Source organism: Canis lupus, chromosome 5, assembly GCF_003254725.2.
Source record: "Canis lupus dingo isolate Sandy chromosome 5, ASM325472v2, whole genome shotgun sequence".
In the NCBI taxonomy this organism is placed as follows: Eukaryota; Metazoa; Chordata; class Mammalia; order Carnivora; family Canidae; genus Canis; species Canis lupus.
In genome coordinates this window covers 74,196,217-74,210,567 of record NC_064247.1, presented here as the reverse complement: position 1 = coordinate 74,210,567, position 14,351 = coordinate 74,196,217, and the positions used below count along the sequence as shown (strand labels likewise).

The window sequence follows — 14,351 nt, the reverse complement described above, 5'->3', positions numbered from 1 at the left end:
CCTTGCGAGGAGGACCCCGCAGGGCACGCGGGCACCGACCACGCGGGGCCGCAGCAGCCTCAGGCCCCGGAGGAACGTCCCCCAGGACACGGACCGCAGCCCCAGCTCTTCGGCCTTGCGGCGAGCCTGTCGTCGCCTCCGAGGACCTTCTGCGAAGCGCGAGGCCATCCCAGAGCGCGTTTGGGGGGGGGGGCGGCCCCTCGGGGCGGCAGGAAGATGCTGCGCGGGCCCGAGGCCCAGGGCAGGCGCCGCCTCCAGTCTGAGGCCTCCAGCAAAGCCTCCCGCAAAGCCTGCCTCGGGGAGCGGCTCGGGGATGCTCAGCCCGCGAGCAACGGCGAGGACAAAGCGCTTCCCAGGCTCAGAGTCCCATCACCGCCCCCCAGGACCACCACCTGGTCCACGACTCGAGCCAGAGACGCAGACGCAGCAGCAGCAGCAGCAGCAGCAGCAGCAGCAGCAGCAGCAGCAGCGCCGCGCCTCGCCCCGCAGAGCCAAGACCCGCTGCGCCAGGCAGACGCGATGCGCATGCGCTTCACGCAGCTCGACGGCCTCGTGCACCACGTGCGGCTCCCCTCGCTCGGAGAGCCCTGCGCATGCGCCTTGGCCCGCGCCAGCTGGACGGACGTGGTGCAGGACGCCGGGCCCCTGCGCTTTGGGGTGGGGGTGGGGGGTCACCGGGGGGTCACCCTCCAGCTAGCGAGGCCCGAGGCTGATTCCGAAGGACACGTGGACCCCGGAAGTGGAGAGAAGCTTGCAGGCCCGCAGCACCGTCGTGCGGCTGCCCACCGGCCCCAGGTGTGATGCTGCAGGTGGAGGAGGCGCGGGCCTCCTGCCGGGGATGCGCGCATGAGTGTCCCGGGGACCAGATGAACCGGCTCGGATGCGGAGAAAACATTCCGGAGCCCGACTGCCCGCGGACAGATCTTGGCTCACTGTAAGCTACCTTAACTCCTTTCTGCCTCGCTTTCTCTGGCTTTAAAATGGGCGCATTAGTAGTTTTCCCCCAAAGGACCAACGGGAAGATTAAACGAGTAAATATGAGACGGGGTTAGTACTGATTCCAGTTTTTAGTGGCAACTGGCTTTAATATACTACACCTTTTAAGAGTGTTTGCTATTTTCAGTAAATAGCCTTTATGTGTTTAAGTGGCTGCCTTCTATTGCTACTGTCCTTGTAGTTAATGCACAGTAGCTCTGCGATTTGTTGAATAGCTTTCCACATCTATTGTTTTCCTTTAGTTTGTTGTTGTAATGAAATATGTTGACAAAGCTCCCATTTCTGAAGCCCTTGCATTACTAAAATTAATCCCATTTGTTTATATCATAATTTTATAAATGAATAGCTGGATTCAGACTTCTAATGGATTTATTTGAAATATTTGCTTCTATATTTGTAATAGGAATTCATCTTATTTTCTTTTGTGTGCCATCTTTAAAATACTTTATACTATGAATTGGGAACTTTCATCTTTCTCTACGGACTAGAATTATTTAAAATAACATGGGAATTATGTGTTGTGTGAATTTAGATTAAACTCAGTGAAACCATCTGAACCTGCCACCAGATTTGGCTAAGGTTATTGGGCTGTTCAAATCTTCTCATTTTGGGTCAAATGAGGTATTTTATGTTTTGATGACAAGTAACCAGTTTCAAATTTCCCAAATTTATTATGGTAAGTTTGTACAAGTTGCATTCATATAAATCTTTAAGCTTATCTTTTTTAAGATTATATTTCATTATTGACATTGTACATTCATTTTCTATGTTTATTAGGTGGGCTAGGGTTTTCCCTTTTTACTGTAGTCTTTTTAAAGAATAAAATTTGTATCATATAACATAGAACACATAGCATATTACAAAAAGTTAAGGAACAGTATCTTAAGACGAACGTTCATTTCCCTCTCATGTAAAATAGGTCCAGAAGTGTGCAGCTTGGGACTGATGTGTTAGCACCCTGGCATCATCAGGGGCCCAGACTTACCTTCATGCTCCAATTCCCAACACCTGGCTTCCATCCTTATGATCCTTATTATTCACAATAACTACTGAAGCTCTAATGATCAGATTCATGTTTCTGCCAGCAGCAAGTGGAAGAAAGGCATGATAAAAGGATCAAATTGCCAATGATTCAGCCCCCCCCCTTTCTTAGCCTTCCCAGAAGTTCCTCACCATACTTTTGTATACACATCTGCCAGAACTTAGTCATAGAGCCACAACATGATGCAAGGGAACACTAGGAGTGCAGCTCGAGTGGCTCTCCATCAGGAAAAAAAAAAAAAGTCAAAATTCTATTGCTGTGTGAGAGGATAGGAACATATATTGGATAGAACTGAAAGCATCTGTTCTAGCATCATGTATACATACTATCAAACGTTTCTGCTTTTCACTTCTACTTAAAATTTTCATATCTTTCATCTGAGTTCATTTTTCTTCCTAATTGTTATTGGTTGATTTTGAGACTCATCTTTTAAGTCCTGAGGTCAAATAGTTTGTGGGCTTTTTGTCTTTTTTACAAAATTATGAGAAAACATTCGAGAATACAAGTTTGAAATCCTGTCTTCTGATGCTTCATTTGCTAGATCTTAATCCCTTACCTGTGGGATAAATGTTTATGGAATTGCCCAAAGACAGCTGGACCTAGGAGCCTTAGATTTTAGGGTTTATATTCTTTGAACATATATTCCCTGAGATGGGTGGTTATGTGACATATTAAATCTCTGAAGTACATAGTCTTTCATATTATAATTCACTTAACAAATTGCCTATTGTCAGATATTTAGTGGTCTCCAATTCAAGATTGTAAGTATTTCTGTATTTGCCATCCTTATGATATATTTTTGTCCTCTTTTGTAATTATTTCTATAAGATTAATTTCTAAAAGTGGAATTCACTGTAAAAAATGTAAAGTCTGACACCTATCAGAAAAACAACTTACTGGTTTGATTGTCTTCTGCTCTCCAAGAAGTTTTCCAGAAAACATAAAATTGCTTTCTCTCACACACTTTTGGTGAGAGCATAACCTGCTAAAGCTGATTTAGATAGCAATCTGGTAATATCAGCCAAAATTTAAATAGGCATAGCCACTGATGCAGCAAGTCCTCTTCTAGGAGTCCCACTGAATTGCTTTTTTTTAAGTACATAAATATAGTGTGTATGATGAATTAGAAATATAATCTAAAGACATTAAGTGAAAAATCACTATGAAAATACATACATATGCTGTGTTTCCATTTTGTAAAATAAAACTATATGTGTATGCATAAGCCCATGTTAGTATACAAATGCAAAGTAAAAGAATGAGAAGGAAATCCAACAATGGCCAGTGGTTACTTCAGAGGAGGTAAAGAAAGATTTGGCCCAGGAGAGGGAGAATGTGGTACAGAGAAAGGTCCATGTTGAAGTTGATATACTTTTGTATTACATTTATCTTTTACACTAAGGATGTGTTTTCATTTTATTGTTAGAGGAAACATGATACTTATTAAAATTAGATTGTGTTGGTACATACTTTTAAGTTATCGATACTGTCATTTCATGATTATTTATATTGCTTAGATTTTTATATGACTCCAATTCGTATTTCAGTGTCTTACCATCATCATCAAGGAGCTATGATCTTTCTCTCTTGCTACTCTGCTAGGACATAGATTGGCTGCCACCATCTCAGGTGTCATAAAAAAGCAAACAAACAAAAAAATCTAACAAAAGAAGAAGCTCTACTTCCACAACATCCCCTGCTCCCCCCCACACACACAAAAACCTTAGCAAACCACCCAGCTCTCTTCTCCTCCATACACATAAACACCTGATCCGTCCTCCCCCATGATAAGTACTTTCCACCCTTTTGATCTTTTAAAATCGATTAAAGTTTCCACCTCAAATCTTACAAGTTCACTTCTTCCAGAAAGACCAGTTGTGCTTCAGCCAGTGTGAGTTGTGGGTTGGGGCAACTTATATTAAAAGCATATGTGTCTAATAAGGGTCTAGGAAGATTCCTTCTGCTCCACATGTATCCACAGATTATGAAGCTCCATAGGGAATATGATAGAGTATCACACTTATCTTTAAAGAGTATAAGATTTGATAAATCACAAAATGAATACATAGTTTTAGGAATGTATCAACTGCTTGGACCCACAGCTCCTTCCTCCCAAAAAAAGGGAACCATCCAAATGCAGTAATTGCCAAGGTGTGGGGGCTGGGTACAGAGAGTGAGACTAACAGAACTAACACCATGGACAGATTTGGCCAAATATTCCTTTCCCCATCATTGTTTGGGCTTTCCACAATCCAAGAAAGCTTGATACAAACACAACTATACCTTGAATAAGGAGATAATTCTGATTTCTTCACCAAGCCAACCCATATAAGCCAAACAAATGGGTCAAATTTCAGCTAAAAATTTAATGACTTACTAAGACTGTGGCGAGTGTGAGAATATAGAACCCCTGAGGTTTTCAGATGGGAAGGAAGTTTGTACCAATTTACAGGTTACTATTCATGGACATCATTGGGTACTTATACAAAAGATGGAGGATGGGGTGGTACAGAAGGCCTAAATCCCCACCCACATCCTCTTCCCTTACGGAACAAAAGGTAACCATAGCAACAACAAAATCACACCTACTTCTCCTACTAAAGGTAACCATGGCAACAACAAAGTGCACACATAGCTCAATTACTGTTAAGGTTTTCCTTGTCTTTGGTGTTTGGCAATTTAAATATAATGTTCTGAGTGTGGTATTCTCTGTAGTTATTTGGCTTGGTGTTAATTGAGGTTCTTGATCAATGGAGTAATGTCTGTCATCAGATTTGGAAGTCTTGGCTCTTATTTCTTAAAATATAATTTCTGTACATCTTTTCTCCTCTCTGGTTTTCCAATGTACATACATTAGACTTGTTGACAGGGTTCCCACATTTCCTTTTTGTTCACTTCTGAGTTTTTTTTTTATTGTTTTCCTTTGCTCGTCATGCCTCGTGTACATTGACTTATGCTTTGATATTTGTTCAGATTTACTAATCCTGTCTTCTTTTGTGTTCATTCTGCCACTAAACCCATTTAATGAGTTCCTTATTTCAAATACTGTACTTTATTATTCCCAGGACATTGATTTGATTCTTTTTATAGATCACAATTTTCCATTGAAATAATCAATTTTACATTCATTTTATCCTTTATTTTATATAGTACTCAGTTTCTTAAAGTCCTTGCCTGATAACTCTGGATCATCTCTAGGTCTGTTTCTTTTGACTATTTTATTTATAATTGGACACTTCTTAACATGTATGGTAACTTTTTTATTGCATGTTGGACATTGTGAATGAGATTCTGTATTATGTTATCTTCCTCTAAAGAGGGTTAGCTTTTGTCCTGGTTGCAGTTAAAATACCAACAGATCACTTTGTTCCTGGCAAGGAACACTTTAAGGTTTTGTTAGGTTAGATCTGCTACAGTTTTGTCCTAACACATATCTTTATCCAAATGGCATTGACTTTATGGGATCTCAACTGAATGTCCTGGTTGATCATGTATTTTAAAAATCGTAATTTTTTGAGGAAATGGTAATACTCTTTTTTGGCCCCTATAAACTATAAACAGTTAAACTTTCTATTATGTAAGTGAATGTGAAGCATACACGATTGGTGGTAGGGAAGCAACACTTTTTAACATCACCATTGCTAAGTTATGCTTTCTCTGTGGTTCTGGGCAGAACAATGCCCAAATTTGTATTTCCTTTTCCAGCCAAGTAGCCACAAAAAAAGAAGATATAGTCTTAGAAAATCTCAGGATTGAAGGGAAATAAAAGTCTATTATAAACAAAAATACACACTCATTTGTTGTATTAATTCCTCGTTATGACTTTGTTCACAATGAGGTGAACTAAATTGAACATGAACAGGATGAGAGTGAAGTTCTGCAGTTGAGGTGAAAGTAACAACAGTATAAGAATAAAATAAGTAACTGTTGACTTTAATGAGCATCTCATATGAGAATAAACTCAATCTGAGTTCTAAGATGAAGGCTTTAAAATTAAAACTAAACATGTATTAGTTAGGAGATTGGTACCTGAGGATATAGGTGTCTGAAGATACTCTAAAGTCTAACCACTTCTTAGCTCCAGGACTGAAAATATGCCACTGATCTTCACTGCAGGCCTGGTCCTGGATTATCCCCATTATTCCCCACCCCCAAGTCTGACTTCAGTGAAAACCATGAGAATGCAGAACTGGACCCTCACTAGGATGGCAACATACAAGTATAGGGAGTGATCAACTAAAAGCATGGGACTTAAAACTCCAGGTTTTCCAGAAACATCTTGGGAAAAATTAAATATCTTGATTTCCTCTTTTCTGCTTTATTTTGATACTTCTGAAAAGTGCATCTCTAATGCTATCAATTTTGTTTCCCTGAGGAATCAGAGCCACTCAAGTAAACATGATAAATGATGTTAAAAAAAAATGTAGGACAAAAAAAAAAGGAAAATACTGATGGCCTATCTAGAACTAAAATTCATTTTACTTTATAGGTCTTAAAAGTCTTGGCTATTACTCTTGAAGTTGAAGTTAGCCAGCAATTACTTAATTTGGAAAATAACATGAAGAACGATACCAATTTTTAACTCACTAGCAGCTGTCTATTTCAGTTGGGTAAGTACATATTTCATATCTTAATCATGTTGGACATCACTTGATGAATGAGATGTGGGAGACTTGCTCCTAATATATGCTGAGTGACATAAGGTTGAAATCTATCAGAAGCTTTCACCAAATGCTCCTTTGTATGAGATAAGGATCTGATTTGGCCCTTGGCATTCAAGAGTCCTAAGCTATGGCAGGAAACCTGCTTAGAATATTAAATAAACCCTCATCATATGCAGAGTTGAGTAAAGAAAAAGTTAAGCACTTAATTCAATATGTAGAATAAAGAAAATATTTGTTTTTTGGTAGTGTCACTCTCAGTTACTATTGACTGCCAACCACATTCCAGACAGCAGACAATGAGTATAATGAAAAACAAGGACCAGGAAACACTGTGTACTACACAACACATAAAACATAATTAATATTTGTTGAATTGATAGCAGCTTGCTTGTCTTTTCCTATACGTTATCTCATTTCATCTCAAGAATTTCCCTGAAAGGTATGTTTTATGCCCATTTCTTAAATGATGAAACTGAGGCTTAAAACAGTAAATGGTCTTCCTTGGCCCAGGTCCCAAAACCATGGATTGATCATGTGGTACTCTCTCTCCCTGGGCTGTGCTCATTCTTTCTTCTGGCTCAGAAGCATGCAGTCATTTGGGCTGAAGAGTGAGAAAGGAGGGCAAGTTGGAATTGTTGTAAAGCTTGTTGGATTTCAGTAGTGGAAACAGCAGAAAGATGAGTAAGCATGGTAGCTGTGTGCAGAGAATGCCTCGTGGGGAAGAGGTGGAGGCAGAAAGGAGGCTCGCTGTAGAAACCTGGATGGGAAATGGAGAGTATGACACTGATGGACAGTGAGAAATCTGTATTTGGTCATCAACCTGTTCCTGGCTCACAGCTCCTAAAATCCTTGGAATTTTCTGGGTGAAGGGTGACAGAGGTGTCTTTTATTATATTACCGAGGTGACTTTTGGAAAGCCCTTAGGTCACCAAAGGATGGGGGCTGGTTGCCAGGGAAGCCACAGGATTTGAGGGTTGAAACATTCAGTACCTCCAAGGCAGGGAGAGGGGCTAGGGGTTGAGTCAGTCACCGGTGCCAATGATAGTCATGCCTATGTAATGAAACCTACACAAAAAAACAGCAGAACAGGGTTCAGAAATCTTCCAAGGTGGTGACCGTGTGGAAGTGCTAGAAGAATCTTGCCCTCTGCATCTCTTCTGTCTGGCTGTTCCTGAGTTACATCTGTTTATAATAAACTGGTAATCTGGTAAATAAAATGTTCCTCTAGAGTTCTATGAGTTGCTGTAGCAAAGTAATCAAACTGGATGGGCTCTTGGGAGCTTCCCTTTTATAGTCAGCCAGTCAGAACAGATAATAGTCTGGGTGGGCAACTGGTGTCTAAAGGGGGTTGGGGGAGCAGTCTTAAAGGACTGAGCCCCTAACCTGCGGAATCTGATGCTATCTCCAGATAGGTGGTGTCAGAATTGAATTGCAAGACACCCTCTTGAGAATCTGAGAATTGGAGAATTGATTGCTGGTATGTGGGAAACCCCCCCAAACACACACACACACACACACACACACACACACACCTGTTTGTGTGTCAGAACCTATTTAGAGAAAAAAATTAAATCTTCCAGTGTATCTGGGCAGAGGGCCTTGATGCAGAAAGTGGGCATCCTGATAATTTGTAGTGAGGCTGTATGAAAGAAAGTTATCAAGCCACAGTTACTAGTGAAAAATGCAGCTCTTGCATGGCTGCTCATTAGTGGACCAAGCCCCAGATCTGGCCCAAGTCATCCTTCTTTGCCTTAAAAAAATGAAATGTCATTCCCTGGGTTAAGGTCTGTATTCCTAAGGGTGCCCACTATTCCCTCTTCACTCTTTAAACTACCTGTCTATCCCCTTAGCCATCCCGGACTCCGTATGCACATGAGCCTGCTCCACCTGTATGGAGGTGCAGAACCTCAGTTCTGAAGGGAACAAAAATTAGACCAGCATGGAATAATTTCATATTGACATGTTGGTGGATTTCTTTGGGCTCATCCTTGTTTTTTAGGTAACTTCTTTCAACCCAGCTTATAATTATGCAACTACAGTACCTGCTAGAATCAATCAGCCTTCCAAACCCAAACACGTTCATCTTTATCCAAATGTAATTTATCTGAAATGCCATGTTGGTGTGAGCATTATGCATTACTACATAGGTTTCTATTTTGTTCTTAAATAATGAAACACCCTAATGGAAAATATTCCCTCTAAATAAATTTTAATGAGCACTTATTTGCCCAAATTGTTCTTTCTGTGAATGGCAGAAATTTAATATGAACTTGAATTATCAGGAGCTTTTTGTTATAATGGGCTTTGGGACTAAATCATGCAAAGATGACTTATTTTCCTATATCTTCCAAGCTGCAAATGCTGCCATAACAACTTCCTCTCAAATGCAAAGTGAGTATCAGTGTCTTACCTTGCATCTATACAGAAAAATGTCACATCAGAAATCATGTCAAGGTGTAAGATATTATTGGAGATTGAAGTGAACAAGTAAGAAGTCTAATTGCAATAGAAGGGCATATATCCCAGACTTTGCTGCTACCAAAAAAATGCATATGTCTGCTACATTTTTTAATTCCCTGCGTTGAATGGTTTTTCTGCAGAAAGAAAGCAAATGGGAAATACTACCCTGTATCCTGGCAGGCTACAGAACTTGGGCCTCATTGTGCTCACCAAGAATTAGACCAAGGCCAGATGTAGAACTTGGAGAAGTGCCTTCCAGAAAAGAGCTCCAGCCTCAGCAAGAATTATGAGTCAGTGGAGTAGGATGCCAGATTTGAGGGTGCCCCCATAGACTCCAGAATGCACACCACTAATTGCTTCTCTAGACTTTCTCTCCATCTGAAATACTGCCAAGGGGAGCCAGCGCCATTTCTGAGTCATTTTTTATAATGGAAATGACATTGAGAGGGGTCGTTTAGTTCAGTTTAAAACGTTGTATTGCATACCTTCTAGAAGCTTCATTGTATTAAAAACCACAAATGGGAGTTTCCATTTTCAAGGAGCTCTGCACTGGGATAGGGAACTCACACTAAGTCAAAAACACCTTCAGTGAGTGTCAGTCACATTACCTTTTTTAAACCAGAAAAGTGTGAGCTCAGTAAGCACCTCCAAGGGGGCAAAGAGGAAGCAAAGCTCCTCTTCATGGAAGGCTTTTGGGCCTGGCTGGAGAGTAGGGCTCCAGATGCTGATGGCTGCACTATCCACCAGCTGAGCAGACTTGATAAGGTCAGTGAAAACCCTAAACACTGCTTCCTTCTCAGAAAGCAGGAAAAAGAACAGCCATCTTATAAAGCAGTTGCTAGATGCACACAGATAGGTGACATTCAATGAACAATCTCCAGTCACCTCTGACCCCCACTGCATATGACCCTTCACTCCTCCCACTCACCTAGCAGTTTGTCCAGGAACAGCTCTAACCACATCTATACAAATGACTAGAATAGAGAAGATTTGGAAAGTGGAATTCTTTCATCTGTGTGTAGAGAAGGTAAAAAAAAAAAAAAAATTTCAATGTGATTATTTTATAACCAATAATGGTAATATGCTTTCTCATAATTTAGGTATCCTAATAATTATTCCTATTAAAAAGCATTAAAAGAATATTTATAAGGAGCGCCTTAGTGACTCACTTAGTTGAGTGTCTGACTCTTGGTTTCGGCTTAGGTCACGATCTCGAGGTCCCAAGACCAAACCTCATGTCAGGCTCCACACACAGTGATGAGTCTGTTCCATCCTTTCCCCTCCTCCCTGCCCCCCGTCCCCCAGTGCACCTCTCTCTCTCTTAAAAAAATTTATAAGACATTTGGGATCCCTGGGTGGCGCAGTGGTTTAGCGCCTGCCTTTGGCCCAGGGCACGATCCTGGAGACCCGGGATCGAATCCCATGTCAGGCTCCCGGTGCATGGAGCCTGCTTCTCCCTCTGCCTGTGTCTCTGCCTCTCTCTCTCTCTCTGTGACTATCATAAATAAATAAAAATTAAAAAAAATTTATAAAAAAAAAATTTATAAGACATTTAAAGATTACAAAGCATCTTATTAATTTGACTCTCAGAACAATCTGGTATTATCAGCAGGACAAAAGATTTTAAGTACCAGTTTTAAAGATGAGGAAAGTGAGTCTCTGACGAACTTTGTGGTCCTAGTCAGTCTTGTGCCTGCACAGCCTTCAGTACTTCTCTTACCTGCACAGAGACCTACAGATACTAGTTCTGGATGTGTTATTTCATATCTGTTCTCCTGATCAGAGAGCGTGACACTCCTCACACAGCCTGTTTGAGCCACCGCTGAGTCCCCAGCTTCTAGTTCCAGGTTAGATGCTTCTAACCTGGCCCAAGAAACAATTCAGGGATTCAAAGCAAAGGTTCACTGAGCATTGTTGTGACAGAGGGAGAACTATATATTAGTAAAATAATGAAAATAGGCTATTTTCAGAATCAGGGGCAGCTGACAGGCAGCATGCATTGATAAGGTGGAAAAGGACTATCTCCCAGGCTACCTCAAAACTCTGAGTGGGCACAGGGCTAGATGCTGCTTGCAGGGGGTGGTGCCACCTTTCCAGTAAGCGTCTGAGTTTGTGTAGCAAGGGACCGAGTGGTTGAGTGCCTCGAAGGGCAGAGGATGCTCAGGGACGCAGCCCTCTAAGTTCCTCTGTTCTGAAAGGAAGCCTTTCTTCATGCCTCAGGGAACCATGGGCCAGGCTTGGTTTCCACCAACTCTGGAGTGTAGAGGGGAAGGGAATAGACAATGCCTCCTTACGAGGGAAGAGGATATTTTTGTGCCCAGTGTTTACTTGTATTCTACTCCCAAGTGATGAAATACACACACACACACACACACACACACACACACACACGCTTGTTTAGGATCCATCAGACAAGACCTCCCTATAAGGAGGTGCAGTGCTGGAGATGATCCATTCTGAAGTTTCACTCATTGGACCTCACATTCTGGCTCTAGTTTATAATGAGAAGAATCCCTAAGTCTCTCATTTTTCTCATTTGCAAAGTGGGTTTGTAATGCTCACCTCATCACATTGTTTCAATGTTGCAAGGATTAAAGGAGAACATGTAGGTTAGATGCTTGGCACCTATCACACAATCATAAGTGGTAGGGATTGTTACTATCTTTCTGTTCTGGGGAGGGAGGAGGACCATGACACTGTTGTTTTTATGACCCATGCGTTTTCTCCACGCTCCCAATCACAACACATTGTGTCCACACCACACACAACCCAATGAGGTCAATAGCCTCATCCATCTCGCAGGTTAGGAGTCTGGTCATGAAGGTGGTGTGACCTGCCCAGAGTCACATAGTGTGGGAACGTTTGATCATTCTAGAGCCAGAGTGGCCTCACTGAAGGTGGGCTTGGCTGTTCTTTTACTGAGGGAAAGAATAATCAATACCTCTGCAGGAACACTGCTGGAGAGAATCCTGACGTGAGCACAAAGTTTCTGGGAAAAAGAAATTGGCAAACCTCACTGTCAACAATCAGAAGGTGATCAACAGGAGAAAAGCACTCTGGGAGAACATTGTTTTTTAATCTTCTTTGAAACAGAGCTGATTTCCCTAGACAAATGGATAGCTAAATTCATATAATTATCTATGCATACACTCTTGTCATCCTCTGTATTTGTAGACAGTACGTTTTATTTTTTAAGGAAAGGAAAAATAGAGATGCCATTATTCATGTGTTAGCAGTTGGAAAATCTCTCTCCTTGCTTCTCTCTTGCTGTTATCAGCACATGCTATGCTGAATTTGGGGAGTAGGTCAACAAATGTATCATAAGAAAACTAGAAAAAGAAATGTTCGCTGCTTCTTGGTGCTTATTAGTGTGAAAAGATAATCAGTTGCTTCCTGATTCTTAGGGGAAGGAAACAGAACGTCTCTCTCCCTGCCAAAGGCAAACTCTTAAGCCAAATGTATCTGGTGAATGGGGACATTAACTTACAGAGGCAGACCTGCACCACCATCACTGCCCCTTGCTCCCACACATACTACCTGGACAACCAACAACTCCTCTCAAGGCCTGTCTAGGTTCTTATCCTCAAAGAGGGGAAAGCTAAGCCTCCCTTGAGACTGCTGGGGTGGGTGTTAGGGGTGGAGAGGACCAGGCATGAGCTGGCTAGGTAGCAGCATCCTACATTTCGTGTAACCATGTCTGCCTATCACAAACTGGGCTGAGAACTTGCATTTATTCACATGTGTTACACTCGTTCTCTTCCAACACACTCTCCGAAGCTCCAGAGTGGCAAACACCCTTCTTCCAAACCCACAAAAGCCCTTCAACATACTTCTAGCTATATTTGGAGCTGTCCAGAAGTCCAAAGCAAGTTTTGTATATTTTGAAAAATTAACCTATTGGAATACTCCATCCTGGGACTCCTTGGGGAATCTAGCAGGAGTCAGAGTAGCTAATGGAGGCTTTCTGTCCATGGAGACCTGGGGCACTGGGTCCAGTCTCAGCAAATTTTGAGGCCAATAAGAAAGGACTTGTGTAAAGCAATCTCAGCAGCCCCGGAGAAAGACTGGAAACCACAGTCTACCCACAGGACTCATGAGACAAAAAAAAAAAAAGTTATAAAACAAATTGTGTAGTGTGATCCTGTTAAAACTGCAAACTGAAAAAAATAAAATAAAAAATAGAACTGCAAACTGTATGTGTCATATTTATATATTTGAAAAATACCAGAAGGAAATATATCAAAAATCAAATTTTTGAGCCTTCTTTACTGACTGTTAGGAATACAGGTGATTTTCATTTATGTTTGTGATACAGACCTATTCTTTTCAAGTTTTTCTCCACTAAGCATGTACTATTGTCATAATGAGAAAAAAGCTACATTTAAAAAAATTACAGATGATCCACATCAGCCTGTGAGTTGGGAAGAGTGCTACTAATGATCCAAGTGAATCCTTTAAAAACAGTCATTCTCATAACCCAGTCAAGAATGGGCAGAAGACATGAATAGATATTTCTCCAAAGAAGACATACAAATGGCTAACAGGCACATGAATAAATGCTTGACATCACTCAGCATTAGAGAAATACAAATCAAATTCACAATGAGATACCACCTCACACCAGTCAGAATGGCTAAAAATAACTCAGGAAACAACAGATGTTGTCAAGGATGTGGAGAATGGAGAACTCTCTTACACCCCTGATGGGAATGCAAACTGATACAGCCACTTGAAAAACAATTTGGAGGTTCCTCAAAAAAAAAAAATAGAGGAGCTACCCTATGACCCAGCAATTGCACTACTAGGTATTTACCCAGAGGATACAAACATAGTGATTCGAAGGGGCACATGCACCCCAATGTGTATAGCAGCAATGTCCACAATAGCCAAACTATAGAAAGAGCCCACATGTCCATCTACAGATGAATGGATAAAGATGTGGTACACACACACACACAACAGAAAGAATGAAATCTTGCCATTTGCAACAGTGTGGATAGAACTAGAGAGTATTATGCTAAGCTAAATAAGTCAGAGAAAGACAAACATCATATGATTTCACTCATGTGGAATTTAAGAAACAAAACAGATGAACATAGGGGAAGGGAAGGAAAAATAAGCAATATCAGAGAGGGAGACAAACCATAAGATACTCCTAACTCTAGGAAACAAACAGGGTTGCTGGAGGG

At 41.3% G+C, this 14,351-nt stretch overlaps 1 long non-coding RNA gene across 1 annotated transcript; it reads left to right on the top strand.

Annotated features, from left to right (window-relative positions):
* The first annotated feature begins 681 nt into the window (after positions 1 to 681).
* On the top strand, positions 682 to 10,500 carry LOC112646685 (uncharacterized). Its single transcript, XR_003127785.3, has 3 exons — positions 682 to 934; positions 6,528 to 6,648; positions 9,303 to 10,500. It is a non-coding gene; the product is annotated as an uncharacterized LOC112646685 (long non-coding RNA).
* Positions 10,501 to 14,351: the final 3,851 nt, after the last annotated feature.